General features: G+C 38.5%; 1 long non-coding RNA gene across 4 annotated transcripts in view; it reads left to right on the top strand.

Annotated features, from left to right (window-relative positions):
* The window catches only part of LOC145720510 (uncharacterized), a 284127-nt gene that overhangs the window by 11679 nt on the left and 248686 nt on the right, over positions 1-23762 (top strand). The window lies entirely within an intron of this gene.

The following is a 23762-nucleotide window of genomic DNA, read 5'->3' as shown; positions in this document are numbered from 1 at the left end:
ATTTTCATTTATGAGATCATTTCCTGAGGATTAAAATCAGAGGATAGAGTAAATATGTGAATATGAATAAGATATTCAGGGGAGAAAGAATGGGAGAGTGGAAGAAAGGGGCAAAAAAGATTTTGGAACATAGAATACAAACACAAATTATGTCATATTTACTCACCTAGGTGAATCCTAATCATTATATTATTTTTTAAAAGATTTTGTTTTAGAGAGAGAAAGAGAGAGAAAGAGAAGAAGCATGAGTGGGGGGAGGGGCAGAGGTATCGAGTGAGAGAGAGAATCTCAAGCAGACTCTGCTGAGCATGGAGCCCATCCCAGGGCTTGATCTCATGACCCTGAGATCATGACCTGAACCAAAATCAAGCGTTGGATGTTTAACCGACTGAGCTACCCAGGTGCCCCATTATATTATTTCTATATTTATATCTACTATATCTTCCAGTGGCTGTAGTATATTTAATATTTATATAATAGCTACTGTATCTCATATAATTTTCATAACCCAGTGAAAAAGTTATCTTTATTATTCCCATATTATAGATGGGAAATGTAGTTCAGAAAGATTATATTATTCCCTCAAAGTCACAAAACTAGTACTTGCTTTCATAGTATGAGCTTTTTGTTGCTCAGTCCTACTGCCAGACAACCTGGAGTTCTTGAAGGTCTTTTCCAAATATCTACAAAGAATATTCTGGAAAATATAGGGACTATGAAGGACAAGAGATACATCTGAGAGATCAGGTTGTATTCTGTGTATGTTCAAAAGCACTGCTCTCATTCTCCCAAGAGAGCTCTCATATTAGAAATGCCATTCTTATGTATAAAAATTGTCAAGATTCTGTTATTTGCCAAATCTTAAGTAGCTGACGTTAGCTAATTACTAGTCCCATGCTCCTTTGATATTTAGAATTGCTAAAAGCACAGTTACTAAGCTAACATCAGCCTTTGTGCTGATTATTGTTTACTTTTAATATCTGACATTCTGTGTAGACCCTAATTTGTCAAAGTTTATGATCTAAGTTCTTGGCTCTTTCTTCCTTTTAGTACGTACCAGATTGCACTGACTAGATTAGAAGTAACTAGGGTTTAATCTTTATTCACTCTGAGATACCTTGATGCCCACGAAGCCTTCAAACAGCTACCATTTGGGTGGGCTGATCTTACCTCCAAGTTGAGGTTGGTATCTGTGCTATATAAGGGTGTAGTTTCTATTGCTCTCTTTCCTACCTTACCACATTGTCCATCATGTTCTAGCTGCTGGGTGACCTACTTTAGTTTCTTGTTTTCCTGTGAAGTTTCATCCATTCATAAATATTTATGGAGTGAGTACCATGTGCCAGGCATTTAGTGCTAGATATGTGGGTAGTAAACTAAAAGATAAAAATATGTGTTTGTGGTTTATATTCTAGCAGGGAGATAAACATGAAACAAAACAAATAAGGAAATGATGTAGCATGTTAGACAGTGTTAGAGAGAGTTAGAAAATACAGCAGGAAGGGGGAATTCGAGAGCCTGGAGTGGTTTGAGATGGGAAGAGTTGCAATTCTAAATAGGATAATCAGGGAAGGCCTCACAGAAAAGATGACAAGAGGTAAGGGAAGACTCCATGTAGGCAAGAGCTTTCCTGTTAGGGGAAACAGCATGTGCTCTGAGGTGGGTGCATGCCAGGAATATGCCAGATGCAGCAAGGAGGTCAGAGGGGCTAGAGTAGAGTGAGCGAGTAGAAGGAACTGTAAGGTGAAGTAAAAAAACCAAAAAACAAAAAACAGAATAATAGATGGTTTAGGCTTTATACAGCATTGTAAGTACTTTCGCTTTTACTCTTGAAATAAGAGGCCATTGGAAGGTTTTCACGAGAGCAGTGATATAAAATGATGAATTTTAAAGGATCATTTTGGCCTCTGTGTTGAAAATAGACTCTAGGGGCCAAGGTTGGAGCAGTGAGACCACTTAGGAGGCTGTTTTAGTGTTCTGGGCAAGATGAAGGTGGCTTGAGTCTGGAAGGCAACAGAGAAGGTCATCAAATGCAGTGAGCTTCTGGGTATATTTTGAAGGTGGAGCTGACAGGTTTTGCGCTAGATTTGATATGGTTCTGAAAGAAAGGGCAAGGCAAGAATGACTCCAAGATTTTTTGTTCTGATCAGCCAGCAAGGTGGATTTGCCATTAACAGAGATAGGAAGACAGAAGAGCAGCTCTTGGAGGGGAGGCTCAGGAGTATGGACATGTTTAAGTGGAGATAACTCGCCTGGATGTTTAATAGATACTACGTGAGCAGTTTTTCAGTCAGAATTTGGAACCAAGGGAGGGGTCCAGCCTGAATAGATTGTATCGAGAGCTGTGAGACTGAATGAGACCACTTAAAAAAAAAAAAATACAGATAGAGAAGGTGTCTAAGTCCTGAGCTCTGGGGTATTCCAAGTTTGCAAGTTCATCTAAATAGATGAAAGGGAAGATGATTAGTGTTGACATGAAAGCAAGGTGAAGAAAGGAGGAAGAGGTAATCACCATTGTAAAATTTTGCTGATAGAATAAGTGAGAAGAAACTGAACACTAACCAGTGCCTATGGCAATATGGGGGTCCTTGGTGGTCTTAGAAACAGCAGTTTGGGTAAAATGGTCGAGGCCAATGCTTGAGTGAAGTCAGTTTAAGAGAAAATGACAAGAATATGAATATGGGCCATTTGATTTTAAACATTAGTGTCATTTAGAAGGTTCTTATTCCTGACAATGATAAAATCCACGCATGCTCTTTTCTGGAGTATTTTGGCTTACCCATCACTTTAAAGCACAGTTTGGGCTCTCTTTCTGTCTGATCATTATGCATGACCTCCAGCACTGATTAGCAGTTTTGTCCTTGAGGAAATTCCTATTTTCCCCAAAATTTAGATTATGCAATTTTTTAAAAAGATTTTATTAACTTTAGAGAGAGATAGAGCATGAGCGGGGGTGGGGGGAGGATGGAGAGAAAGAATCTCAAGCAGACTCCCTGCTGAGCACTGAGCCCAGCCACGGGGCTCCATCCCAGGACCCTGAGATCATGACCTGAGCCGAAATCAAGAGTTGGATGCTTAACCAACTGTGCCACCCAGGTGCCCCTAGCTTATGTGATTTTGGTGTGAGTATCACAGAAGGGATGCTATGTTTTTGTACCCTATTACATGATATTGCATAGCCCACTGCTTCACATTATTTATCTCAGTATTGGTGATGTAACTATCTGTTAGTTAAGGTCGTTTTTGTTAGGTTTCTGCGGTGTGCAGTTACTCATTTCCTTTCATAATTTAATCACTATTTGTATGGAGATAATTTGAAACTCATTCTTTATTGAACTCTCTCCCTCGTCTTAGTATTCATTCATGTTTGTTTTTTTAGATTTTATTTGTTTATTTGACAGAGAGAGAGAGCACAAGCAGGGGGAGAGGCAGAGGGAGAAGCAGGATCCCTGCTGAGGAGGGAGTCCGATGCTGAGCTCAATCCAGGACCCTGGGATCATGACCTGAGCTGAAGGCAGACACTTAACCGACTGAGCCACCCAGGCACCCCTTGTTGATGTTTCTTTCCTGAATTATTACAGTGAGTGTTGACAAATGGTGCTTTTCTAATTCCATCATTTATTCTGCCTTTATTAGTTGTGGTCTACCATGAGAAAAATGTTTCTATTTTCCCCATTTGATCATTTATCTATTTTTATTAGTATGAATTCATGGGTTCCTATTTTATTCAATGATTTATTATTTACTAATACCATTACTGATTTTGATAACTATTTTGTCCCAGATTTGGCCAGGGGGAGTCTAATCTGGTTTCTGTGTATTTTTAGCATATTCATTTCATTCACTGAGGACTTTCTTACTTTCTGGCACAAGGAGCACATCTTGTACTTTCTGTGCCCTGGCCCTGGAATTAGCTTTTTCTCCAAGCATCTCTGCTTCCTTTCTTAAAGGATGGTATTTAGAAACCAACGTCTGGGTATTAAATGTGTTTATTGTTGCTGGAGTGTCAATGTTCCCAGGTTCTCCTAGTTGACAGTGTTAGGGAATATATGCATAGAAAAAAAAAATACATCCTTTGTATTTTCATATCTGTCAATGACTACTGAAAACCTTGAATTTGCCCTGATACTCCAATTCTATTCCAATACCATGAAGTTCATTTCAGTGTTCTCTGTTTCCATATGGAAATTGTATGTATAGTGAGAAACCTGGCTCACTATACTAATATGATCTCCCCTGTATGTAAAATCTCCTACCTCCCTAGCTCACTACTGCTGCCCCCTGAACAGTAACTTCCTTAACTTCTGCTCAGGCTCCATCTGTGCTCCAGGCTGGTGACCACCATCTCTCCCTCCTCCTAGTCAACCCTCCTCATCCCTTTTGGGCTCCAACACCACAATACTATGCATCGGGCTGGGCAACTACAGTCATATCACTTCCCTGTCAACTCCTACCTCACTAGGAAGGAAGGAAGGAGGCAAGGAGAGAAAGATAAAATGTATCCATATATAGAACATATTCCATGACCTTTTAATGAACCATTAACATTCATAATTCTGAGTGTTCTTGAATCTACAAGGACGGCAAATTTAGGAAGCTGATTCAATTTTAACTCACGTCAATCGTATGATTACGTTTTCCATAGTAAATTCAGTAAATGTAATCTCATACAGATACATTTATTCCTTTCCAGCTTCAAAGTCTTTTTTCAACTAACTTCATGAAATACTTGTATGTTCATCTTCGTGAGAAAATAAGCATTTTGTTCTTTTATCCCATGCAGCCTAGTTTCACTCATTTTTCTGATACTTTTGAGTGGTGGTGCTGTTGGAAAGCCATTGCAGTTTCTATCTGAAGTATAGTATCTGAGAAGACAGTAACATATATCCCTCAATTTTAGTAATTGTGGAAAAACATGCCACTGTTCCTCTGGCCCCAGTCCAGTCAAAGAAGATTAATGTCTCTGTCCCTTGATAGATCAAAAGGAAGACCTGGGGGTCAGTGGCATTTTGGGTATGAACACTTATTTATTATTCTTTGTATTTCCCTCTTTATTGTTATTTCCAAGCATAGGTAATCTATTTGCTCTTTAAAAAAATTAACATATGTTAATTCCACACATAATACAACAATGAATCCTATAACTTAGCAGAGAATTTTTTTTTTTAAAGATTTTATTTATTTATTTGACAGAGAGAGACACAGCGAGAGAGGGAACACAAGCAGGGGGAGTGGGAGAGGGAGAAGCAGGCTTCCCGCCGAGCAGGGAGCCTGATGCGGGGCTCGATCCCAGGACCCTGGGATCATGACCCGAGCTGAAGGCAGACGCTTAACGACTAAGCCACCCAGGCGCCCCTTGGCAGAGAATTTTTTAAAGACAGGGATATAATTTTAAACATTTTAACTAAATTTATAATTTTGTTTTATTAATGTCATATACAGTCAATATACTACATTATATGTTTTTTTTTTTTTTTTAAGATTGTATTTGTCAGAGAGAGAGAGGGAGAGAGAGAGAGAGTGCAAGCAGGGAGAGTGGCAGGCAGAGGGAGAAGCAGTCTCCCCCCTGAGCAGGGAGCCCGACGCGGGACTCGATCCCAGGACTTTGGGATCATGACCTGACCCAAAGGCGGAGGCTTAAACCGACTGAGTCACCCAGGCACCCCTACATTATATGTTTTACATGCAAACATTTATTAACATCATCTGTGCTATAGAAAAATCAACATAAAAAAGGTGAGGAAATAGTTTAAATCATGAATTTAAAAGGAAGAGAGTTCAAGAGAGCTTAGCTTCTATTTGGAAATTAGGTGATGGTGGGAGTCCATTGAGAATGCCAGTTCACTTGAACAGTATGGAGAAAAGCCACATTCTAGGAGATAGGTCAAGGTGGAAAAAATAAAGATTGAAGCTGGTCCAGATACTCCTCAAATTTCAGGTGACTGGGGCGCCTGGGTGGCTCAGTTGGTTAAGCGACTGCCTTCGGCTCAGGTCATGATCCTGGAGTCGCAGGATCGAGTCCCGCATCGGGCTCCCTGCTCGGCAGGGAGTCTGCTTCTCCCTCTGACCCTCCTCCCTCTCATGCTCTCTGTCTCTCATTCTCTCTCTCTCAAATAAGTAAATAAAATCTTTAAAAAAAAAATTTTTTTTTCAGGTGAATGTTCCAATACTTCTTACAGGAAGCGTCACCTGAGCCCCCTGCTGGCCATTGCTTCCTTAGCAGCCTGCACTCTTTTGACCATATCACTCACTAGATCTTTATTTTGTTTTTCTGTAGTATAGGGCAAGGACCATATCTTGACTCATAAAGCACATAACACAGTGCTTGGCCTATAACAGGTGCTCAATAAATAATTTTAGCCTGAAAGCAGTAGAATAAGAGTTTGAAAGAGCAACGTGGTCCTATATTCAACTACAGTGAAATAACCCAGAGAAACACTTTGTTAATTTCCTCCATTAAGATCTTTTAGATACGATGAAAGGAGAATGAATTGAAAGAAAAGTTTCCAAATCAAGCAATGAAATTAAGCAAAACTTGAGACCCTGTCAGTACTATTATAATAGTGTTGTATGGTGACAGATGGTAGCTATACTTGTGATGAGCATGGTATAACATATAGACCTGTGGAATCACTATGTTGTACACCTGAAACTAATGTAACATTGTGTGTCAGCTATACTTAAAAAAGAACAACTGAGGCACTAATGCTCAATGTTCAGGTTATAGTAAGTGTTAAAATGAAGCAGTATACAGAAATGAATGAGAGCACTGTGGAATCAGATCATGTCAGTTTGAATTCACACTGCACTTATTAGATCTGTGATCTTGTGTTAAACTTGTGTAAACCTCAGTTTCCTCATCTTTAAAATGAAGATCATAACGATCTAATGACAAGATTGTCGTTAGGTGTAGATATGTGCACAACTTGTATATATAGTAAATTCTCAACAAACACAAACTGTTCTTATGCCTACCTCCATTTTCTAATCTCTGTTCCTTATTTGGTTTAAGATGATTGAATTTGTACAAGAAAACAAATCTTCCAAAAGGTACTGATAACTACTATACAGAAGCTTTCGTATTTTGGACTTTAGAGTAAAAGAGGTGTGAGGTCCCAGAGGAAAAGAACACTGTCTCATCCTCCAGTTTATCTCGTGTCTGGTATACAGGATGTACTACATATGGAATTTTGTCACCAAATAGACAATAAATATGAAAATAGTCACATTTTTTAAACTTCTGGTCTCTTTTTCTGCAAGTGTGCTTTCATATGTAGAAAAATTAAACCCGAATGCAAGGGTACAACTCCTGATGAAAAACTGAGATTAGTATGACATTAAAAGTTTGAAGGACTTAAAACTGAAGTACTGAAATAAACCAGGTATGTGGTGGTTGGTAGGTCTGCACTTTTGACATTGTTTGCCAACTCCAGTTTTGATCTGTTAGATAATCATAGTGCAATTACCCTATCTACCATCTAACCTCACAGTCTCGCTTGAGTATTAGAGATCGCTCCGGTGTCATTTTTAAAAATTGAAAAACAAATTGATTTTGTATTTCTGCACTGCCACCACCAAGAACCAGTCCCGCATGCTTTTCATTAGTAGAACTGTGTATATAATTTACATGTAAAGCTATCATAGAGTTATCATCCTAGACAGTATGCCTGGGGATAATGTGGGAATTATGCTCTTTTGTGTAACTGGGAAGGTCTCCAAGATGAGTGCCATTTCTTGTAACAGCAAAATTCTTTTCTCACATGAGCTACATGACAGAGGAGTGTTACACAGCTCGCCCATGGATGCTGGCAGCCAAGTGACACCCAAACAGCGTTCTGATTCTGCATTATGTAATTGGAAATCCCTGCAGTGCAGTAACTTTTCAATGTGCACAATGATCTAAATTAATGTCTCACTTCTACTCAGGGAGAACTAGGCTGCCAATGATTTCATTTTTTTTTCCCCTCTTAGTTGAGAGATACAATTTATCTTAGAGAAAATTGTAATGGATGTTCCCGCGTGTCTGTTTTGCAGAATGAAGATATGTTCTGGGCTGTCCTTTTTGTTTTTCTGCTTAATCCTTTGTTATGTGTGAGCTTTTCAGTGCTATTTGTGTGCTGGTGTGTGTGTGTGTGTGTGTGTGTGTGTACTTCTGCGTTCATTAAGTTGGTGTGAGGTACTACGAAGGTACCGTAGCTTTGTATATGTTACTTTTATGTCTTAGGTATGGTTGCTTAGTGGCCAAGGTATGGGAGAAACTTTTGCTACGGCAGCGAGCAGAGAGTCTTCTGGCAGATTCCAAAGATGATGCCATTGGTTATTTTAGAATTATTACTACTGGGTCTGTTTCCTATGGGCCTTTCCCTTTCCTGGATGTGTTTGTGTTTCTTTCAACTTCAATTCAAAGGTATTACTGCTCTTTGATCTCACTTTTTTTTTTTTAAGATTTTATTTATTTATTTGTCAGAGAGAGACATAGTGAGAGCAGGAACACAAGCAGGGGGAGTGGGAGAGGGAGAAGCAGGCTTCCCGCGGAGCAGGGAGCCCGATGCGGGGCTCGATCCCAGGACCCTGGGATCATGACCTGAGCCGAAGGCAGACGCTTAACGACTGAGCCACCCAGGCGCCCTGATCTCATTTTTCATAAGTGATTGTTTACCCATGGCGTTTTCACGCTAAGAAGAGTATTTCAATGGAAATTACTTCCTTTGGTTCATCTTCAATACGTGTTTTACAGTAATATTTTGGCTTTCACCAAAGGGAGATGATACTGATTATTTAGAAATGGGCATTTTGATGGTTCCCTCATTGAATTCAAATGTGTGTAAAAACCCTTTTACCCACCATTAGCCTCTACTTGGATTCTCTGGAAGATTTCAAAAGAAAAATGTCTTTACATGAAAAACGTGACTGTGCAATCGGAGAAGAACGTATGTTTTCTGGAAAACCAAGCTCTTCCTTTATCACTTGTAAACACATCGAGCTCAGCTGCCCTAATCTAAGCTTTCACATTCTCTTTCTTGAACCCCAGCAACAGTCACGTAACTGGTTTCTCCACAACTGTTCTGACCCCCTCTAAACTGTTCACACACAGAATTCATAGTGGAGCCTGTCAACCTCTTCCTCTCCTCAAAACCAACCACGTACCCAGGCTTAAAATTCCTCGGTGGTTTTCCTTTGTTTCTTATCCTGGCTTTCAGGGTGCGGCTCAGTCCCCAGCCTCATGCCATCCACTCCACGCTTCTCCTTCTCTGAGGGCTAGTCTCCGCCTGTCTCCCATCAGGCCCACAAGGGGCCAAGTTCCCTCCTACCCATACCCAGATCCTTAAACTTGCAGCGCAGTAGCTTACACTTCTTATCCTGTTAACTCCACTCTTTCTTCTGATATTAACTCAAATTTCATTTCCTAGGGGAAGCTTTCCCCATTGATGTAATTTGTTCCTTTCCCTTTAATGTCAGACTCCCACAAGCACTAGACTTTTCTCCTCTATAGGACATTTTACAGTTGTAAGTTTATATTCATTATGTGGAGTGATTTGGACTAATATCCATCTTTCTTAAGACACGAAGGCAGGGATTATTTTTGCGTGACTTTATATCCCACCACCAAATACAGTGCCTGGAATGTGACAGGGGCCTCCAGAAATACATATAGATATACACACACACACACACACACACACACACACACACATATATATATTTTAATGAATGAAGAAACAAAGCCACATGGCAAGAATTTGGAATAAGCCTTTACTAAGTCTGTTGTGATGGTTTAAGGCTAGAAAATATGGCTATTAAGCTATTAAAGTGTGTTAGAGCTTTTCTTGGTGAGTTGATTTTGGTTATCAAGTTCACCAGCTGCATTGGAAAGCAGGATCACTTAGATTTCATCTGAAAAGACTTTACAGGGCAAGTGCCCCAACTCATGAAAGAAGATGAATCTGCGGTGCGTTCTTAACCTCCTTGGTGTTTATAAATAGAGTTTGAAAAGTGGTCAACATGTCTGAAATGCCTATGGGAGGAACTATATAATCATATTGTAACAAGAAAGTTTATTGAGTTATTACTAGGTGTCAGACAGTGTGCTAAACTCTAAACCTTTGATAACTCATTTATATTCGTAAGTCTTCTGAGACTTTGGTACTATATTATCTGCTTTTCACAAGTGAAGAAACTGAAACATGTTAAGTAACATACCCACAGTCCCAGAATTAGGTGAATTCGAGAGGTTTGTAGGATTCAAAGACCCAATTTCTATACTGCCTAATTAAAAATAACGTATCTGTGTGTTTTGTTGAGCAAGTAGAAGATGAACATTTTGTGTTTTGCCTAAGAAGTAGGAGTAGGAGATGAAAACTAAAGAACAAAAATCTTTAAGAATAAGTGCAGTGCCTGGGATGAAAGTTCATCTTTAAGAATAAGTAAGTGACTCAGTCAGTTAAGCATTCAACTCTTGGTTTCGGCTCAGGTCGTGATCTTGGGGTCGTGAGGTCCAGCCCCGAGTTGGGCTTTGCGCTTGGTGAGGAGTCTGCTTGAGATTCTCTCTCTCCCTCTGCCCTTCCCCACTGCCCTCTCTTTCTCAAATAAATAAATGAATCTTTAAAAAAAAAAAAAAGTGAGTGCAGATGTTTTTTGCTCCTCTCCCAATATAAATATCATCTGTGTTATATTTTACAAACAATGAAATAAAAATTAAAATGATAACCTATTTTATTCTGTCTACTCACTTTTAACATTTTTGGTATTGTTTGAATCTATACACTACAATCTTAATATTGTCCTTGGCATTAAAATTCAGGTACTATTAATAATAATAATATGATACCTTACATTTATGTGCCATTTTGCAGCTTATTAGGTATTTTCATTTACATGCTGAATTTAATTCTCCCAAATACTGCCTAAAATAGGAGTCATCTCCATTTTAAAGACATGAAGTTAAGGATTCGGCTCTCAGGCATAGAGTGGATGACTAGATCAGGGCTGGACTCCCCATCTTCTGACCCCAAGATCAGCGCACAGCCCTCATTATCACAGGGCCTCTCGGTTACCCCCAAATCAGAGGATAATCTGCTTCTGTGACACATATTTCCATCAACAGGACCTGCGTGCTATTCAACATACGCTGAAATACTTTGCTGCATTGTGTTCTGTTTTGTTTCATCTCTCGGTAAAATTTAGGTAAAGTTCATTAGACATGGTTTCTTTTACGAAAAAGAGAAAAACTGAAATGTTTTATTTTTTTATCAAAAAAGTTTAACCTGTCAAGTTAGACACACACACAAATTTACTTCATATATACTTTATACATAAGTGTTAGTCATTACTTTATAACACTGCAAGGGAAGTATGATTAGCAACATTTTCCTTACACCTCATTAGTATCATGATTTCTAGTAAAAAAATGGTCTCAGACTGAGCTTGACACTGTTTTCTTATTGTTAGCTGCTGGGAATCACAATAAATACAAAATGTTTAAAATATGGTAAAACAATTAAAATGGCATTTTTATGATAGGTCCTATTATCCTGGCACAAATGATGGTATTTTCAATGCAATAATTATTGTGTCTCATTTTTTGAAAGTCTGTTTTTGAAAAGCTTCCTTTTTAATCTTACTCTGTTTACACCAAACAATTCAAAATTTCTTCAGTGTAACATTAGCACAGGAAATTAGTGACAACAGGGTAGCCTGCCTGACCTTAAGACCTCCAAAGATTTTACTTTGAAGGCCTTAGAGGGTGCAGTGAAATTTTACCAGCATATACCCCAGTGCAGGTCAGATAAACTCAGAAGAGACTTCTTCAAGGTTGTATTTTTTTTTCTTATTTGAATAGCCCAAACTATAATATGATTTAGATTTCCCACCAAGTTTTGATTCTTTTCTACAGTGTGTTATATGGATATGTTACCACATTGCCTCCCATGGTGGCTGGGAAGATGGGAATTTTACAAGCAGGCAGAAATAGAATAAAGAAACAATTCAATATTCTTTCATTCAAGCATCCCTAGATGTAAATTGACAAGGTCAGCCAGGAGTTGTATTGGTAGTTACAGTTGGTTATCTAAAATCAAAATGACAGGATGCAATGTTCTTAAGTTCTGAGCTGAAGGCTCAAATGTTGCAATCCATGTGTGTTTCATTTTGCAAAATAGTGCAGTTCCTTTTTAACAGTTTTGACCTTTATAAAGAAATTTCAGGAGAGACCAAGAAAAAATAAAATAAAAGCATGTTGTTGGACTCCTTCCTTAGCAGAAGAGTAAACTTTATTATATATCTTATTTTCCACAACTGTGGAAAGCCTTTGCTGTGTGGGGAAGGAGAAAACCCAGAGTCTGAGAAGACACGAGGTGTGTCAGAGCAGTGAACACAAGCTCAGAAGACCTGGCATGGAGTCCTAGGCCTGCCACATACCAGCCTTGAAACTGGCCTTTCCCCCGCCGTACAGTTCATGATCCCCAGCTTACCGAATTCCCAGAGTTATGGTAGGGCCACGAGGTTCTGTAAGGGAGAGTTCTGTGAAGCCTTATGCCAATGTCAGGTGGTATCTCCATCATTTTAATCCTTTACACAAATTAACAATTCTTTTTTCTTGTTTCCTAACATCAAAGTCGATGATTTCTCAGTTGCAAAGTGAATGTCTCAGGAAGTGCAGATCTGGAAAAACCAGATAACTGCACACAAGTTTGGTCAGATCAGCAATGTTGTTATGGTATATATACTTCATTGCTGTCTTTATTTTTACTACCAGCCCTTTGTAGTGCTTTAGGGAGCAGAGTTTTTGAGAATGGATATCCCTATTACACTGCTGAGGGTCAAGGTTAAGCTTTATATAGGATGGTGGTGATTAGTTATTGGCCATGGCTGGTTTCCTCATCATGTCTCTCAGAAACTGTCAACAGTATTTAGGATTTTGCTGATCCTCAAGCATGGACACCCACCTGCCTTGTGGTGCTCTGATTCTGCCATGGTGCTATCATTATTAACATAAAATGTGGGGGCGCCTGGGTGGCTCCGTCTGTTAAGCATCTGCCTTCGGCTCAGGTCATGATCCCAGGGTTCTGGGATCGAGCCCCGCGTCTGGCTCCCTGCTCAGTGGGGAGCCTGCTTCTTCCTCTCCCTCTGCTGCTCCCCCTGCTTGTGTTCTCTTGTGCTCCCTCTCTCAAATAAATAAATAAAATCAAACAGAATGTGGTGTGTTTTCTAACTTCTTTTGAGTTAGGAAACATAGAAGCCAGTGTCATTGAGGGCTGGTGGTGGTGGTGAAATAAGCCAGTAACAAGAGGCATCTAGATATTTTGCTGCCTTTTTGCTGTTAAAGCTCAGTTGGCATCATAGCTAAGAATACACTTGGTCTACATTTCTTACCTAATCCACACAGGGATCAAGAAGACGCTTTCATTCTTTTTTTTTTTTTAAAGATTGGTATATTTTTTTTAGTACTCCGTACATTCAAATGATTCAAAAATCAGAAGGTTTACAAAAACACATGAAAAGTCATTCTTGGCTTCTCACAGCTACAGCTCTGAGAGAGAAGAAAACCAAAGCCAGGATGTTAGCTGGATAGGTAAATGGGAAGGATTGAAGGGGTTCCTATGTTGTCCATAGTTCCTATGTTCCTGCCTACATCCTTAATTCACACATATCTTTTTCTGCCATGGACACGAACAAGGTAACCCTGCCAAAGGTTTCTTGTGCATTTTTACAGCGATAATAATAATATATATTGTTTTTCTTAAGCACAAAAGTATCTTAACATAATACACATGGTTTGGCACCCTTATTTTTACTTAATAACTTAAGCTTACTTTTTCGGCAATACTCCTGTGATTCTGTGTACGAAACTATTCCTTTGAAGGGTTAGGTTTCAGGATATACTTCTGTAATTTTTTGTAGTTTTCCTCAATGAACTCGGGAAAAGCAAGGTAACTGGTTCTTCCAGAAATTGAGCAAAAAAGTGAAAACAGGCATTCTGTTTTAAGGATGGGTCCTCCTAGTAGGTGGTGTTTGAGTCTCTTGGGTACCCATTAAGCATCTTTCCTATTTTCTAAAGAAAATGATAATGGATGTATTTGTTTCTCCTCTAATTCATCACAATGTAGGTGTAATGGTCTGACATTAAAAAAAAAAAAAATCAGAAAGATCTAGTCAAATGTGCCTTTAAGATAGATGTAAGAAAAGTCCTGGGCAAAATTGATGTTCCTCATAGAGCTTGAATACCTAGCAATTGCCTGCCTTTCTCTGTTCTCTGTAAGTATGTGTTCCATGAAGAGAAATCCTAAGGTTTTTCTGTGTTGGTCCTAATGTATCCAGCACATTAGCACATGTTTTCAGCAAAGTTTGGCATAGCTTCCTTTCACGAAGGACAGAAAGTGAAAGTTTAAACACAATTTATAAAATTCAGAATTTATAATCCTAACTAACATTAAAAGTATATTATAATTAAGTTAATATTTTTACAATATTTAATCTGCTGGAAAAAATCACATACTTGTCATGAATACTGTTTCAGATGGTTTTTAGTTATGTAAATTATTTCTCTCCTGACTGTAATTACATGATGGACTGGTTTCTAGGGTATCATATACTTAATGTGAGTTTCTAAAAATGCTTTAATCATATAATTGCTAGCTTATCAAGTAGAAAATGTAGGTCTGAGAACACTATCATTATGTCATTATTCTCCACAAAAGACTGTGAAACACGCTGAAGAGGCCATTATGAGGCAAATAACAGTTTTCTGTGGTGTCTAAATTTGCAAGGATTAAAAAAAAAAGAAAAGAAAAAGAACAGCAAAGAAAATGCCTAAAGGTAAAGAATTTAAAACCTAGCCAGGCAATTTATCTTGTGTCTCTATCTGTGAAAAATCAGTGCAGACAAAGGAAGAAAATAGGTAACACTTGGAATGGTGAAGCTAGTAGATTATCTAACTCCATGAGTGACACTAATATTTAATAATTGATTCACTAAATTCCACGTAGAAAGTCTAAAGGAAATAAAATAAACCTGAGGCTTACTGTTTGCATTAGAATCTAGTTGCACTGTTCTTGTGCTTGTTCTTACTGGGTGTACTGTGGTCAAGTATGATTGCAGTAGATACTGATTTATATTCACTTGGCTTATACCAAATAGGAACCCAGAAATATTATGTGGAATGGCTAAATGGTTAAATTCAAATCTAGTTTTACAGAACTCGAAGATTAAAAAAAAAAATTCTTTTTTTGACTCAATGGGTACCATGGGTCAGAAAATCTATTTTCAGCAAAGTCTACTCCATTTGTGGGTTTGGTATGAGAAGATAAGACCCCTAAAAAGTCCCTCTCTTTCTGTCAATGTATCTTTGTTACACACACACACACACACACACACACACGGAGATATATAGATCTGTACGTTTCCCTGCTCTCCCATTTAAAATGGTGACAGCTACAGCTCTGAGAGAGAAGAAAACCAAAGCCAGGATGTTAGCTGGATAGGTAAATGGGAAGGGTTGAAGGGGTTCCTATGTTGTAACCTCAAAGTCCGGTAGTTATTTTGTTATTGTTGATTCTGCTACTGAATCTGGTCCGTGATTAATATAACCAGCTGATTTGTATTTTCATGCAATAAACTCAGTTTTTTCTCCCATAAAGTCAGGGTTTAAAAAGCGTTGTTAAAGCACTGATACATTTTGCTATTGAATCCTTTTCTTTCCCTTCGCCTGTTAAAAAGCAACTAAAACTAATATTTTTTTTAAAAATGATGAGTTTTACAAGAGTGTAGTTTGCTGAACTGATGGAAAATGGATTCATTCCTAATCACTCAGGTCTCTCAAGGAAACCTGAAACTTGATGAGTTAGTTCTGTTGGTGACTTTTATGCTTATGCCGGCGACAGGCTAGAGCAGCGCTTGAGTCAGAATGTGCCGACCCAGAATGTGTCAGAACGCGTGCGTTTGAATCCTGGCTCTGCCACTTACCTTTCCGTGACTTTGACTGACTTACTTGGCCTCTCTGTGTTTCAGTTTCCCCATTTGTAGAATGGAGATGGTGATATTAAGTACATCATAGAAGATTAAAGGCTGTTCTCCATGCAGCCCTTTTAACTCAGTGGGGCATGTAGTCCACACTCAGTGAATGTTAGTCCTTGGTTTTCTTCCTGATAACCCTCCTGTTCTCTTTCTTCCTCCTGTACCTTCTTCACAAGTCATTGCCCCTTTCAACGAAACAGTCAGTACTCAAAACATAACCAGTATTTGTTGAAAAAGCGCCGTTGCCACTCAGGGGCACCTGGGTGGTTCTGTTGGTTAAGCATCTGACTCTTGGTTTCAGCTCAGGTCATGGTCTCGGGGTCATGAGCTAGAGCCCCATCTTGGGCTCTGCGCTGAGCTGAGTGTGGAACCTGCTTGACATTCTCTCTCCGCCTGCTCATGTGCTTGCTTACACACTCTCTCTCAAAAATAAATAAAATTAAAAAAAAAAGTGTCCCTGCCACTTAATAGCTGGGCAATCTTAAGACACTTCTCTTAATTTCTGAGGGTAACTTTTCTCATTTGTAGGATTCTGTTTTCTTGAGAGGATCAAATGACATATTAAATGTGAAAATGCTTTAAAAGCTGCAAATCAGTAGAGATTATAGTTAGAAGTGTGAACTGTAGAAAGGTAAAGATACTGTCCTTCTTTATTTCTTTTTTTGAGTAGAAGTAATTTTTTTTTCTATTTGAACAGATCTTTATTTTGGAAAACTGGAAAATCCAGAAAATCAGGAAGAAGAAAAAAAGCCTTTATTTCTTCCATCTCAAAGAGAGATATTGGTAACATCTTAGTGTAGTGCATTTTATTATATTATTTAAGTTACACCATAGAAATATAATTTGGTATTATCATGTCTTATTTCGATTTTTGCATATTGCTAGTGTACCAATGTTAAAATGTAATTGAAGCCCTGTTTCTTTAAGTCACTACCGTCAATTTCTTTGTATAGTATATATACATACTTGCTATGTGCAATGCAAGCTTTTTTCCTGTTCTATTTATATGTTTTGTATGCCTTGTAGAGTAATATATGCATGGCTTTTATATTGCACTTTGGGAGGTGAAAAGTTTTAGATGCTAAAAATTTTCATAAGAAGCCATATTTGGCTTTAATTACCAAATCAAGTACCTTTTCACTCCACTGCATTATAAACGATCAAAATGTCTGCCCTTAGGTGTATTTGTCTATATGCCTTAATTGCAGCAAAATTTGTTATGAAAATTTGAGGTTGAGGAAGGAAAGTTGATGAAACCCTCAGCTTTAAGAATGCAGAAATTTGAAACACCCATGGACTAACAATCTGAAACCAATAATCAATAAAGCTAATTTGTAAACTGATACTGATTTTGAATCTATAGGCGGTCAAAATGGGTGTGGATGCACATGCTTTGAAATAATTTTAAGTTGGTTAAATCACAGTTATCAAAACATCATATCATTGACAACTATTTAAGGACAACTGTTTTTAAAAAAACATAAGTTGTGGTATAATTTTTGCCAGCCACTCTTCTCCATTACCAACTAACCACATAATACTATATGAGAACTTAGGGAAAAAATGAGAAAAAAAAACCCGGACAATGTTTGATAAAGTACAAGAACGAAATACAAAACAAAAATGAAAACAAAACAAAAAACCCTACAAAAAACAAAAACCCAACCCACCCAAAATCAAAACCTCAAAGAAGCAGAATAATAGACAATTAAAACCCAAAACCAAAACCAAAACAACCCCATACAGGTTAAAAGAGGTGCTCAGTGAAAAGGAAAGCTGTAAGACCAGATTCAAGGCAGCAGCATCCACAGACATGCCTATTAGCGGAGTTGAGCCAGAACTTGAATTTGGATGGTTCAGATGAACTTACTGTGAATACATTTAGTTTTTTTCATTTGCGAAATATCAATTGCTATGTGCTAGAACATCTGTTAAGACATTGAGATTTAAAAATAAAAGACAAAGTCTCTGCCCTCCAGATCATGGTGCAATGATGAAGACAGATCCGTACACAAATAATTCAAATGTAACATGGCAAAGGCGGTGATGGTGTTAAGCCCAGGATATTATGACACCCAAGGGAGAGAAAGTGTAGGCACGTGCGGCAGGGTGGGGGAGTTTAATTTCAGGGAAGGATTCCTGGGGCGGTGACGTTGTGTTGTCTGATTGTGAGGAGTTAGGCACCATGGAGGGTGAACGACCTATAAACCAAGGCCTGGAAGGGACAGACCGTCTGTTGTTAGTTCTGTATTGTTGATGCAGAATCTGCGGTGGGAAGATGGGAGCCGTAGGCTAGGAGTAGACTGCGGAAGAGCATGGTAGCTATGTGAAAATGCTGGGACTTTATTCTGAAGGGGAAGGGGGAAAAGCATTTTAGAGTTTTAAACCTGCAACTTGTATGTCAGATAGGTTATTCTGCTGTCACTGTTGAGGATGGAATTGAGTGAAATGATGCATAAAACAGAGAGAACTCTTATTTTCTAGGACAATCTAGAATCTCCTCATAGAAGATCTTCAGAAAATTAAGGGAAGAATCTAAAAATGGCCCTGTCCTTTTTGCGTGATGATTTTGCTCTTCTCTGTGGATAGAGAAGCTTATGGAGCGTGGGGCAGGGAGGGAAGTAGTAGGGAAAATAATGAGACTTTCCTCCCAGGCTTCACCTGCAATCAGGGAAAAATGGACACTGTGCTCCTTGGGGACCACATAGGTGAAAAGGCTTAACAATTATTCCTGGAGAATGGCTCCTTCAGAGGCTAAATCTTGATTTGGGGAACTTATTTTGGGGTCACTAATTTAATTGATTTGGTAATCCAGTTTTTACTTTTTATCAGATGTCATTTATGTTTCTTTTTAAAAAAGATTTTATTTATTTTAGAGATAGTGCAAGTAGGGGGAGGGGCGGGGGGGGGCAGAGAATCTCAAGCAGGCTCCACGCTCAGCCTGACAGGGGACTCGATCTCATGATCCTGAGATCATGACCTGAGTTGAAACCAAGAGTCAGACACTCAACCGACTGAGCCACCCAGACACCCCTGCCATTTATATTTCTAACATTCATATTAAAGAGCTAGAAAGGATAAATGTACAGAGTGGTAAAATTAAGGTAGAAGAGTCTAAGATAATAAATGTTTTTTACTGACCATAAGAATTGTAAGCTATCCTATGGCCAAAAAAAAAAAATAAGTAATTGCCTAAGAGCAAGTATAAATCTTATTACTAACAGTGTTTTTCATTATGAACAAACCAATTTACAGAAGCTCTAAATTACATGAGATATAAACATCTAAAATTCTGCAGCTTTCTCGTGACCCATTTCAATGGTAATACCAAAATATTCCCCAACTCTCTCATTCTCTCTCCCCATCATTCCTCCGGTTTTGTGCTGGCACAAAATCCTCTACATGTGTTGGAGAAGCTATTTTGTCAGTGGTTGGTGATTGGTTTTAAAAAAGAAAGAAATGATTAAGGATAAGCAGTTATTTTGCCACATAGGTAAAGCGCTACCACTAGTGTCCATTATAGATTAGTGATGGTGATGTTGTTTTATTGAGTACTGGAATAAAGAAGGCAGAGTGAAATGTTCAAATTTATATATGATACAGTCTTTTCTGGCCAGTAAAATCCGAGAGAAGAAAAAAACTGCAGGCTCTGAGAGTGAGCAGAATATGGCCAATAATTTTGATACAGACAAGTTTTAGGCTCTCCTTATGGAGAATAATTAGAACTTGATTTCTGAACTAATGGACATCTCGCAGATGATTTTTGTTGGTGGTGGTGGTCAAAATCGACTCAACATTCTTTCATGACCAAAGAGGAAATCCTGGGAGTTATTAGAAAAGCACTTTGAAGCCAACCAAAGTATTTTTATGAAGGCATTTTAAAAATGGAATTTTGAAACCTGTATTATTAGTTACATTTTGGAAGTTTTGCATCAAGAAAACCAATGAATTGCGGAGAATGAGGGGTCACTTCTTATAGCTCCAAACAAGAAACTTGAAGACATAAAGAAATTAGTAAATGTTGGAATGGTCCAAATGTTGGTGGTCCAAATTGAGACAATCGAGACATTGCTTAGATGTTGAGGTAAACTTATAAATGATACATTGTGGTTAGACTGTTTAAGGGATTCAGGCCAACAGAACCTTCCCATACAATGGATACAGGCTTGCGGTTTGGGAGTCAGAATGAATTGTATTAGAGTTTGAGCAAGATACCTAAACTAAATTAGAATCTTCTTTTTCTTGTAAAGTGAAAATAATGAATAGTGCCTATGTGATAGGTTGAGGATTTAATAAAATAATACATGTAAAGCTGAGGTTCGTGGCTTGTATTTACCACCTAAATATAAGCTGAGCACACAGCAAGTACTTTATAGAATGGTAGCTGCTGTTGTTATTACTACGTTATACTTATGTAATGCACCCCTGTGCAAAGGCGAGGCAGGTGCCTGAGCTAAATGGGCCACAGGTTCGGTTTAAGAAACCATTTCTTAGGTATATTCTTGTATGAGTCTGGGCAGACTAACTAACGAATTACTCCCAGATCCGAGTGGCTTCATACAGCAAAGGTTTATTGCTCAAGTTCTGGTGCAGTGTGGATGGCAAGGTTGGGGAGAGTAGTAGCTCTATTTCATGTAGTTATTTAAGGACATAATTCCTTTTGTCTAGTGGTTCCACCCTCCCCAAGGGCTTCGGAATCCTCTCTGGATTTCTGGCATTGGAACAGCTGGTAAGCGAAGAAAGAAAAATGGAAGGTGTTGTGGGCCAGCCCTGGAGGCTCTGTGCATTACTTCTGCCCAAAGCTCATCATCTGGAACTTTAAATACATCGCCCACTGTAACTGAACTGGAGGCTGGGGAACATAGACTGACTGTGGACCCAAAAGGGAAAGGAAATATCTGTCACAGATTTCTTCCTGAGCTTTCTGTTACATGTCAACCAGGATAGAAAGTGGAAAGAAGAAATGGCTACAGTGTATTATCACAGCATGCTCAAATGAATGAAATATAAGCATGAAGATGAAGCAAAGGGTTTGTTGATTACATTAGGTGATAAATAATGTAATCACTAATCCTTGTATTCAGTTGTAGTAACATTTAATAAAGTCCTTAATTTACAAAATGCAGTCCTATCCTTTAGGTAGGTAAGGCAGTGTAGTGAAAAGAGCATGGTCTTTGAAATAACACAGGCTTGGGTTTAATTTGTGGCTCCCACACCCACCACCTGTGTGAGCTGAGGCTGATTAGTTACCTCTTTATGCTTTCATTTCTCATCAGAAAAGTGAAATCCGGAGAACATTTCCTTGGGAATTATGAGGGTTAAATGAATTACAGTAGTAAAGCATCAAGCCTAGTGCCTACTCTCTCTCTCTTTTTTAATAGTAATTATTGGGTCACCTGGGTGGCTCAGTGGGTTAAGCCGCTGACTTTTGATTTCGGCTCAGGTCATGATCTTGGGGTCCTGGGATCAAGCCCCTCTGTGCTCAGTGGCGAGTCTGCTTCAGGATTTTGTCTTTCTCCTCCTACCCCTACCCCTGCTCACACATGCACTCTCTCTCTCTAAAATAAAAATAATCTTTAGAAAATATGTTAATTTTTTTAAAATTAGTGATTATCATTTGACTGACTTATTCAACACTTTTGAGAAATGTTATTAGCCCCAAGACACTTAGATTCAGGTAAAATAAATGATTTGTTAAGAGTTTGGTCAGAACTAAACCCACTTTTCCGATTTCAAATCCCTGATCTTTATTTTACCAAGAACATATATCAGAAATGTTTCAATTAACATGGTAGAAAAGAACCTCAAAGGCAAGCACCTAAAATCTTTATGGAAATTTATCTAACCATGGCTTACTTTAAAACTTGAGGCAAATCTAAAGAAAAGAAAGTACTCAAAATTTTCAAGTATTTACCCATCATTTAAAATTCTATGTCCCACACTCCTTCCAGGTTATAAATTAAGTTGTGTCTTCCCATTCAGACATACTTCCTATCTCTTGGGAATGAAATGCATAGTGTGATTCTTTGTGGTTCAACTGTAAGTCAAACAGAGGAGAGGGCGCCTGGGTGGCTCAGTTGGTTGAGCGGCTGCCTTCGGCTCAGGTCATGATCCTGGGGTCCCGGGATCGGGTCCCGCATCGGGCTCCCTGCTCGGCGGGGAGTCTGCTTCTCCCTCTGACCCTCCTCCCTCTCGTGCTCTCTGTCTCTCGTTCTCTCTCTCTCAAATAAATAAATAAAATCTTTAAAGAAAAAAAAAAAAAAAAAACAGAGGAGAGTTCTGGGATATCTAAACTGCCCAGCTGGAAACCCCAGGCTGCTCTTAGTCAGTAACCCAGTGTGGATGTGTATAGCCTTTCAAAGACTACTGTTACTTAGTATCACTATGGAAATTACACTATTTCTGGGTAGGCAGTATGTTTAAGGCCCCATGATTCTTAGTCTGGTTGGCAAGACTTTTTTTTAGGAATCACAGCTGTAAACATGCACTTAATTTATTTTACACCCTGTTTTATACTTTTTTCTGCAAGCATTTTAAGTTACATTCACATCTATTAGTAAACTAATGCCTGCATATCTTCTCATGTTTGCCCTTGTATTTATTTTGTATACATTTTTCTCACCCACTTCTAACTTGGCTTCACACTTTTTTTTTTTTTTAAATACTAGAGCTCATTAGTTTTACTTCCTTTATACTCTGCCTGGATCACTTCTTTCATGTCCAGTGAAATAGCCGGCTCCACCAAAAAGCGAAGTAGAAAACAACATTTCCATTTGAAATCATTGCTATATTTACTATACTATTATGAAATGGTAAAGATAAGAAAAATGAGGTCATTTCTGGCAAGTTAAGATCTCAGCTTAAAAATACAAAATCAAAACCAAGCATCAGCTTATCCAATAAAAGTTTCAAATTGTCAAATTTACATTTAAAGTCTTTTTTTGCTGTCACAGACAATGGAAGCCTATTTATCAAAGCATCTATGTGGATATCCAAGCTGGTGCCTGCGTATTAAAAATCAAATGATCTTTTTAAAGCTGATCTTAGTCCTTTGAAATAAAAAGTTCTTGAATAAAAAATAGCCTTCAGTCTCCCTTATTTAAATACTCTGTTTCATTAGACTATGTACTTTTATCTGGGCAGACACAAGTTTATTCAGCCCCATATTAAATAAAACTGATGTGGATCAAAAATGAATTAAAGGGGCCACAAAGAAAATATATGCTGTTATTTCTAAACCAAATGCCTAAAATAGGAGTGTTAGGGCCATTTATTAAAACTTTATCTGTACCACACAAGCACGGGAAATTCGAGCTGTATATATTATGCAACCAGGGTTACTATTAAAAATACTTAACAACCGGGGCGCCTGGGTGGCTCAGTTGGTTAAGCGACTGCCTTCGGCTCAGGTCATGATCCTGGAGTCCCGGGATTGAGTCCCACATCGGGCTCCCTGCTCAGCAGGGAGTCTGCTTCTCCCTCTGACCCTCCCCCCTCTCATGTGTTCTCTCTCATTCTCTCTCTCTCAAATAAATAAATAAAATCTTTAAAAAAAAAAAATACTTAACAACCAGTACAGCCCAGGAAGCAACTAATCAGAGCGGATACATATTATTTGCTGTAGACTCTTCTGGATGATACTGTTAGATCTCTGTCGACAATAAAAAATTAACAATACATTTGCCAGCAGGTTATTGTATTTCTATGTTACCAAACCATAGATGAACATTTTCGTCAAGAAAATGACTAGT

Source organism: Leptonychotes weddellii, chromosome 3 (genome assembly GCF_054177405.1).
Source record: "Leptonychotes weddellii isolate Sample4059 chromosome 3, ASM5417740v2, whole genome shotgun sequence".
NCBI lineage: Eukaryota > Metazoa > Chordata > Mammalia > Carnivora > Phocidae > Leptonychotes > Leptonychotes weddellii.
This window is presented reverse-complemented; position numbering and strand designations above follow the sequence as displayed.